Source organism: Mya arenaria, chromosome 4 (genome assembly GCF_026914265.1).
Source record: "Mya arenaria isolate MELC-2E11 chromosome 4, ASM2691426v1".
NCBI classification, from domain to species: Eukaryota; Metazoa; Mollusca; class Bivalvia; order Myida; family Myidae; genus Mya; species Mya arenaria.
The window spans coordinates 29,504,996-29,514,379 of NC_069125.1; the positions used below are offsets into that span (position 1 = coordinate 29,504,996).

Below are 9,384 nucleotides of genomic sequence, written 5' to 3' on the forward strand. Positions count from 1 at the left end.
ACGACTCTTTGGAATCTGCAACCCGGTGAGTAAATTCGTTACGACGCCGTTTTGACTAAATTTTCAAGGGACGCAACCTCGTGCCAACTGTCAAAATGTTTTGAAAAACAAAATGCTCTTATTTCGATGCATTTCAAGAGTTTTGTTGTGATAAAAACACTGGAATATAGACTGAAATACTATCCAACCATTAGACTCATGGTATATGAATTTTACGGTGTTTTAAGTTAAACAAACAAGCTAAAAACAGACTGATTTTACAGTTGTTTGGGGTATTCCGGATTTTGGTTAGTTCCGGATCAAAGCAGGTGAAAACAATCAATTATGAAAATTGTAATAAAAATTGTCTTAAACAGTTAGTTGATATTGGAAGAGTTAACCTTTTTAAAGAATTCAAACAATTATTTGTTTACAAATTGCGACTTTCGTGACCTATTTTTTTGTGTCAGACAATCGGACATGCGCACTCGCTCTTGAAAAGGTACGGGAAAATTATGGCGTTTCAATGAAAACATCGGAGTCTTACCAGTAAGTATTGTTTAAATGCATCATATTTATACATCAAAATGTTCACACATATGTCCTTTATGCCCCAAAATAAGCCAATATTATATCGGCCGCCTGTGTAAATTGCCACATGTTACGATATGATATTGATCGTTCAGGTAGTTACGGATCACGTGACTCCCAAATTGATATTCAATGGGGGATTTTCTCAAATGTATTTTGAGCTGTCAAACAGCTTTTATGTGTTGTATTTTTCAAAAGAAATTGAATATTTATGCTTATTTTCATTTTAATGTTCAAGTGAATTATTTGAATGATCATTTAGACAATACCAGGATATATCTATGATAGTTTTGTTTAATGGAACTTTGGATTGAAAATTATAAGCTTTAAAAAACAACTTATTTACTTGAACTTAGTCTTGTGTCTTGAAATACATGTAATTTAGTTGAATTGTTATTTTCAGAAATGGGAAAACCAAAACATCAAAGCCCAGCTGTGAAGAAAGCTAAATGTATTAAAAAGAAATACCAAAGTGGATCCCCCAGGAAAGCCCTGAGATGTAGGCGAGCCATTATCGCAATCGAAAAGGGCAAAGTCTATAAGAAAATCTTCAGAACTTTATGGTGTATCCTATGGTTATTTCCACAGGCGGCTTTCTGGAGAAGTTGATTTAGTTGATGTTTCTAATAATTACCAGTACATCTTGCACATTAATATTTTGTTCATCTGTAACTGCCTTGAAATTGATATACATGTACATTTGTAAGTATAGTGAATCTTAAAAACAAATACACTTATCCTGTTTTGTGATATTCAAATTCAATTTCCTACTAAAAACATAAAATTTAGTGAATATACCTAATTTAATTTTGATCAATTAAATACTTTCTGTTTCAGGTAAAAAACCAGTGAGCCAGTTCCTGGTCCTTCAGGCACAACTGATGCTACTTTGTTGAAGACTATTGTGTTGGAGAAAAGTGTTAATAAGGGATACCATGTCTACAAGATCAAGCCACCTATTACGGATCCGCCTACTAAACTTAGGGTGGACTGTGAATACACTAACATCGTAGACAAAGAGGCATGTCTTTTGTGGCTGCCAGACCTTGAGACATTTAATGAACATATTCATGACATGGTTACAGACCAAAGTAGACAATTGAAATTATCCGACATTGCCGGCCTTCCCATTGGTCATGTACCAAGAACATTAGCAGGGTTTTTCAGAAGAGTTCTTGACGAGGAGGGAAGTATTTACGCCATTACAACTGGTGGACCGTGTCCAAGCTTTCCTCCCTGGCCAGCACTTAACGAGAAAGGAGGGGGTGCTGTTATCCCATGCTCCTATTTCATCTCGTGTCCATCAAGAACATTTGAAATGTCTGTCTCCCTGTTGCGCTCAGCATTGGAAACAATGCAAGAAGGTTCAGCTATGAACGTGTCATTTATTAAGTGAAAAGAATAGTTGTTTAATTGATGCTTAATGATACAGGTTAAAATCTTCCAAGTGTGTAATCATGTTTTTTAAATGTGATTTTTTTATATAAGTCTAGTCAAACTTTGATTCGTTTTGTATACCTGGTATGTGATGTTATAAGTGTGAGTATTTGTTAATTGATGCTTGATGATACAGGGTAAAATCTTCCAAGTGTTTTAAAAATGTGATTTTTTAAGTCTAGTCAAACTTTTATTGTTGTGTATACCTGGTTTGTGATGTTATGAGTGTGAGTATTTGTTAATTCCTGTCTTATAACTGGAATCTTAATGAATGCATGTTCTAGTTGTGTTCAAGTTGTGTTAGTTTGTTTTTTAATCCTAACATGTATGTTTAAAATACAATCTAGTTAAATCATTGTTCTCTTTTAAAATGCCCCCTTTGTTAAATTTGAATATGGCATGTCCACAAGGCATATATAGGAATACATTGATTAACTGGTACTAATGTATGCCCCAACTTCGTAATTCAATGTGAAACACATTATATACTTCTAATTTAGTGAAGTGTAACCCTTTGACAAAGTTTTATAACTACTTTGAGAACACCCATACTTTGATCCGAAACTGCCCAAGGTGAACCGGAAGTAACCAAATTGGTAAGGTTATTCAAGCGTGTAAATATCAATAAAAGCCGTAACATTTTGTTACAAACAAGTTTCGTTCAACTTAGGAATAGTTTGTCTTTCATGTTATATAAAAAAATAATTCATACCAATGGATTTGAACTAAAAATACGCGAAAAGGTTGTTACTGATCCGGAATACCCCAAACTACTGTATGACAGTGTTTTCATCCGTCAAAGTTTTTATCAATTTTCTATAACTTCCTTTGACTTATATTTACAAGATTATCATGTCTCTAATAGTGTTCAGAAATTCTAAATCAATATTGAAGCTTATAAATTTAATAGTTGCCTGGGGGTGGGGATGCGGGGGGGGGGTCAAAAAGTTAGTCCACTTAAATGGCCGTCAACGAGTCTTTTGACGATGTTGTTTTACTATGGCAGATTCGTGACGTCCACCATCCCAACAAAAAGTACCGAACGGTCCTTGCGCAGAGAATCTTCGCGGCCACAATTTTTTGTCCTGCACTTTGGTGCAAATAAAGCTAAAATTGTGCAAAAAATGGGAAAAGCATGAAATTTGGCAGAGATGATCTATATACTATAAGGTATTTGAAAAGTACGAGACCCCGGACAAAAATGACCCGCTTGACCTCTATGCTGGACATTGAATGAAGTGACCACTTGTTCAGATTTGTTTTCTCAAGTACTCAACTGTTTTAGTCATAATCGTGTATAAGTTTCATTCAAACTCATTTTCTAATGTAGTTTGTTGTAGTTGAACTTGAATACTTTGTTCTGCATGATTTTCCAGGTTATTTGACCATTTCAAGTGGTCAGTCTTATTTCAATTAGTTAGAAATATGTAAAAAAGAGTGATATTTTACTATAAAATACAAAACTTTTTACTAGTTTTACTATACAATACAAAACAGTTTCTTATTCATTTTTTTCATTGGATCTTCAATTTTTCACATTGTAAGGTAACTTTGGTGCTGAAAGTAATTTATAAGGTCACTTTGATGCTAATGGATAAATAATTTGTATTGAGTTACATTCCCTTGTTACATTTTATTCCATTAATTTGATGAATGTTAACCAGCCCCTCATTTCTTCGTTATCCAGCATATCTTCCAACAAGTAAAAAAAGTATTATATTACTATCTGATTTTTATATTCCATGTGTGTATGTTATTTCTATTCTTAAGTTTATTGTAGTAAGAAAATAATCATATATCATAAGGCATGTTTGTAAAAGAAGAATTAATATTTTTAGTACAATTCTAATCATTAATCATTTATATGTAAACATTAGTGCTTATAAGATAAAAGGGTTTATGAATCATAAAGTATTCTTTAATAATAAGTTTCCCAAGGTTATTTTTCGGGGGGGGGGGGGGTGCGGAAAAAAGTCAATGCATTTACCATTGCAGAAGGAGGAAATGTTCTGCAAACCTGATACACTAAAATGTTTAAAAATGTTTTAAAATTAACAGTATAAACTGGCAGTCTTGTATATTATTATGTCATGAACTTACAGTGAACCATTGCAAAGTTCAGCCACAGCTAGGAACTTTAAAAATACACTTCAGCAGAGTTAAAAGTCATTGGAAGATCACCTTAAAAGTATTGCCAAGTCAATGAATGTTACCTTCCAAATCAGTTACAGTCCCATTCGGAGCTCCTCGGCCATTTTATCGAAAACAACCTCGGATGTATTTGGACGGTTTACACACTCAAAAAGTGGTACGTTTAAGTCCGCTGCAAGTAGATCGCGTAGTCATTTTATTCAGCAGTTAAACTTTGTGACGTAACTCTTGGGATTCTTCATTATATTTGCTATAATACAATTCAATGACAATAAATTTAAACTTAGATCAATAAATACAACTCTAAAACACTACATTTAACTAATGATATAATTCAAAATTTTACGAACTACTTCAACAGATGTACCGGCATACATCCGAGGTTGTTTTCGATAAAATGGCCGAGGATTTCCGAATGTTACAGTCCTTGGAATCTTTAAGGGGGATTGCAAAATAGCTTTATGAAAATAAGGCAAAATGACATAAACACTGAAGAAATAAGTATTGCAAATGGAAATTTCAAAGGACTGAAAAGCGGTCAGTATTTACTGCCAATATATGTGATGAAGCTAATACAACCCCTGCCAAGCATACCCGTAAAAATACAGAAAGTGCTTCAAATCTTAACAAAGGAAAAACACAGGGCAATTGCACAGTGTTTCAACTCCTGAAGGGGAGAGCAATGTGAGACAAAATAGTCTTGATTTACAAGATACAGTTTTATTGGTAAAGCTAAGTACTTGGGAATTAGTATCTCAAGATGCTGTTTATCACTTGAAATGCTATAGAAGTCTATTCCACAAGGCTCGGGATGAAAACGCCAGTGATGTGAAATATATGTCTGACAAACTCATTCAGGTTCATAGTACTGCACTCGCTGAGTTACTATCATATATAGAAGATACTCGTGGGGATTTTGATTTAGTTCGAGTTTTCATACTCTCAGGGCTTAAACAGTTGTAAAAGAAACGTCTTCAGCAGATGGGTGTTGACACATATATTCATGCCTTTAGACTTAAGGACTAAATAGTATCAGTTTTTCCTGAATTAGAGGGGTACACTCAAGGATGTGATGTATTTAATGCCTACCGCAAAGGCATTGGAGCTGTTCTAAAGCACGCTGTTGTCAGCTTAGACTAGTATAGTAATGCTGTAATACTCGCCAAAGCTGCTAACATTGTGAGGGAAGATATATTTGACAAGAAGTCTGAATGTTTTGTTGGATCCATTTGTTGAAAATGCTTGTCAGGATAAGCCAGTACCACAGTCTTTGTAGTCATTAGTGAGCATGATTCTAAAATAGCAAAATTGCAACATATAATGTGATGGAAACCCAAGCTACATATGCATTATCTCAACTTGTCAAGTTTAACACAATACAACGTTGCAGAAGCAGTTCAACGGCTCCGTTTCATTCAAAAGTAGAGAATTTCCTCTTCCAATGTATGTAGGATAACATGCTGAAACTAGAAATAGGGGCCTTGTGGATAATGAAGCAACATGGGGCGTCAATATCCTATAACAGAGTACTTGAGCTATCCACTGTACTAGGGAACAATGCCATAAAGGTGTATGAAAGCCAAAATGTTATATGTGTCCTCAAAAGCATTGAACAACATAGATCTCAACCCTAGCTCTACATCATCACAAGGCTCATTCCATGGCAATAGCATCTCATTGTTTCAACAGCGCCATACATTATCAGATGGAATTGAGCAAGGTGTTCCAACCATTGAGGGGGAATTCAATTCTAGTACTGTCCAACAGTTACCCGTGTCATAACGAGGTGTGAATCCAGTAGGCTATACAAATACAGAACCGGTCAAACCTTGTCCGAAAGAAAAATAGAACACTTACTTATTTATAAAATAAACATATACAACATACTTGTTGACTAGCATAAAAAACTATTAGAGATATTTCTTTTGTTTTAAATCCTCTGCTCCAGTTTTTGAATATTTTGCACTGAATTTATTTTAGGCGTTTTGAAATGTTCGTATCTGCCTTGTAACTGAGGAGATGTAAAATTTGCAGATGTCATGGTCAGCGTATCATGCCGACCTTGACCAGCATGCAAGGAATGCGACAGTTCCAGACACTATTGCCACTTTTGAGGAACAAGCCAAGTCACCAGCCATGAACAAGCATGCAATGAATGTTGTTTCGGCCAGAATGCAACATCTCAATCCCAGTCATACACCTGTCATCGCATGTGACCAGCCCTTGTATGCAAGAATAAAATTAGTGATGTGGAGTTTGCCTCAAACACATGGGGAAGACGGGTACTTTGTTGGTAACATATAGAAATAACAGCATTAAGGACCCTTGGTGACTGGTTGGACAACAGTGGCTTGACACATGTCATTGAAAAAGCTGATGTTGCATCGTCAGGTACTGCTGAATCGTTATTGAAAGCTTCCGAGTACCCAGAACTCGCCATTTTCATCAAGTCTCCGCAAGTGCTCTTAAATGTTAATTCATAATGCATTTTCTTCATCGGAGGCAAATACTATGGGCGAATCTTTTGAATCTATGATGATACGCAGAGAAGTAAAGTCCCCACAGTCTAAATTCTGGGCTTAACCTTCCGTTTTGTGAAATCTTTTTGATAAGAGGGCTTCACATTGTACAGAAATTCATTTATAATTCTAGCTCCGTGGTTCTTCGCGCTTGATCATCACAACTATGCGCCTTGGCTACCAGTGCATATACGAGACCTGTTTCTTATTGAAAAAACAACATCCCGAAGTTGCTGAGCATTTCAGCAATGGAGCATTTGTAATGAATAAAACGCACCATGCGTTTTCTGGTATCTCTTAAGGTCATGCCCACGAACAGACCAATAAGTTTCTGAAGGGTGAAGGGTGCCCCAGCTGTAGGTTTATTTGGCTAATTCAAATGGCATTGTTGTATAGAAATACATATTACTGTCTATTAATATGACTATTTGGTATGCCAATTGAAGTATTTACCTTCAAATGTACTGCAAAAATGACATTGTAGTGAGAAATTTTAATCTAGGTAATATGTATTTTTCATAGTACACGCTTTTTCTGGCGGCCATTTAAAACTGCAGGCTCATATTTATGGTAAAATATACAAAACAAACAATTTCTACGCGTATGTATAAGAAAGTTGTATTCTTCCGTAGAAAACAATTGCAAAAAAAGAAATAAAATACTATACAGACCAAATAAATCAAAGACTTTGTACGACTTTATCGCATTTTGGCGGCCATTTTGAAAATGGCCGCCACGGCGGCCATATTGTCCGATACATCCGGGGTCTCGTACATTTTGAATTATGTATGGTAAATAGAACCTATCTGCAAAGTTTCATGCTTTCCCATGATTTGCACAATTTTTCACCATATTGCAGTACTATTTGAAATTATCTCCGTTATAAAATCAAATTTCTACGAAAATATTATTGCCTACTTTTAAACACATATTTATTTATGTCACTATGCCAAAAAACATGTTCAGGTATACTGGTTGGAGAGCAGTAGCCGGCAACCGCTTTTTATTCGTGTTTTTTTTTAAATCTTCTTAAAAAGGGTGAGAATGGTAAATCCAAGCAACACCATTTTCCAACACAAAGCATACGTTTAAACATTTTATTTACAAAAAGTATTGGAAATGTCAAAAAGTTTGCCAACTTTCTCGTGGGGGATGATCACGTGAATGTTACTGCGCATGCGCAATTGAATAATATTGCATATCTAATTATAGCACTAGCATTTACCGACAGTCAAGTGTTGGTTATGAACGATTATTCATCGATGAATCACAGCAAAATGTATTTTTAAAAAAGCCTGTTGAAATGATATTTTCATATTGCCCGTCAATCGCTTTCAAACAATATTGACATACTGTGAAATCATTAATGTTCGTGGGGCATTAATGTTCGTGGTTTTCGTGGGTTGGGTGATCCACGAATTCAAGATCCCACGAAATATAAACCCTTTATTCACTTTTTCAATTGCCTTGTTACGTACATACTCTAGTATATTCTTTACAGAGGTCGCTGTATACAGTGTTAAAACCTGTCTCACTGTATAACTTACGATCATTATTCTGTTAATATATTATAACTGCCTTTAACAAATAATGAACCAAATCAATTAAATGTGTTTTATGCAGCAATTGACAGTTATAAGCACGTGGTTAAACGTGTGCTGTTAATGAAAATCTCCAAGTTTACAAGCATTCGGAACTCCTCGGCCATTTTATCGAAAACAACCTCGGATGTATGCCGGTACATCTGTTGAAGTAGTTCGTAAAATTTTGAATTATATCATCAGTTAAATGTAGTGTTTTAGAGTTGTATTTATTGATCTAAGTTTAAATTTATTGTCATTGAATTGTATTATAGCAAACATAATGAAGAATCCCAAGAGTTAAGTCACAAAGTTGCTAAATAAAATTACTACGCGATCTACTTGCAGCGGACTTAAACGTACCACTTTTTGAGTGTGTAAACCGTCCAAATACATCCGAGGTTGTTTTCGATAAAATGGCCGAGGAGCTCCGAATGGTTTACAAGATGTCCGTGATGAGTGTAGACTGGTACCCTTTTTCTCTTTTCTACAAAAAGAGACCGGTATCAGCTAAACCAGGTGCCCGTCGTGCAATCGAAAAGTATTAGGAATACGGGAACCAAATCAAAATGGCGGTGTAAGTAGTAAACAATCAGGAGAGCCGATGTAAAAAACGTTTTTGTTTTCCTTTGTATAAAATGTTGGTATATTGGTGTTATTCACTCCATTTCCGACGAATATACATAATCGAAATCTTATTTCTTTATTTACCAAAATGACAAACTTAGTTGAATAATTATACTTCAGAAGTCGGTACCGTCTTTTTTGGGACAAAATTTGCATGTCACCTTGATACGTTTTTTGGATAAAATGTGTTATTTTTAACTATTCATTGCATGGCACATAGCATTTTTTAGATTTATTATACTTTTTTCTTTTATTATATATGACTATTCTTGACATTTTTAATAGTTTTGACATATGTGCCCTCACTTTTTTCGAATAGTTTGAGGTTTCAAAAATATGATAACTGCATAAAAATTATGTGCAAATTGTTATGGATACTTGTTTGATGTTTTTGCACATTTTCTAGGATTTTCTAATTTCATCTGTAGTTATTTGTATTATTATTGTAAACTTATAATCAAATTCCATGTACAGGACATTTTAAAACTAGAAAAGGTTCA

General features: G+C 34.8%; 1 long non-coding RNA gene across 4 annotated transcripts; it reads left to right on the forward strand.

Moving 5' to 3' along the window:
* The first annotated feature begins 78 nt into the window (after positions 1-78).
* Positions 79-2,363, forward strand: LOC128230478 (uncharacterized). 4 transcript variants are annotated; one of them, XR_008260234.1, is made up of 3 exons: positions 79-528; positions 974-1,272; positions 1,408-2,363. It is a non-coding gene; the product is annotated as an uncharacterized LOC128230478 (long non-coding RNA). The 4 variants fall into 4 exon arrangements; XR_008260236.1 differs by having other exon boundaries at positions 974-1,206; XR_008260237.1 differs by having other exon boundaries at positions 974-1,174.
* The last annotated feature ends 7,021 nt before the right edge of the window (positions 2,364-9,384 follow it).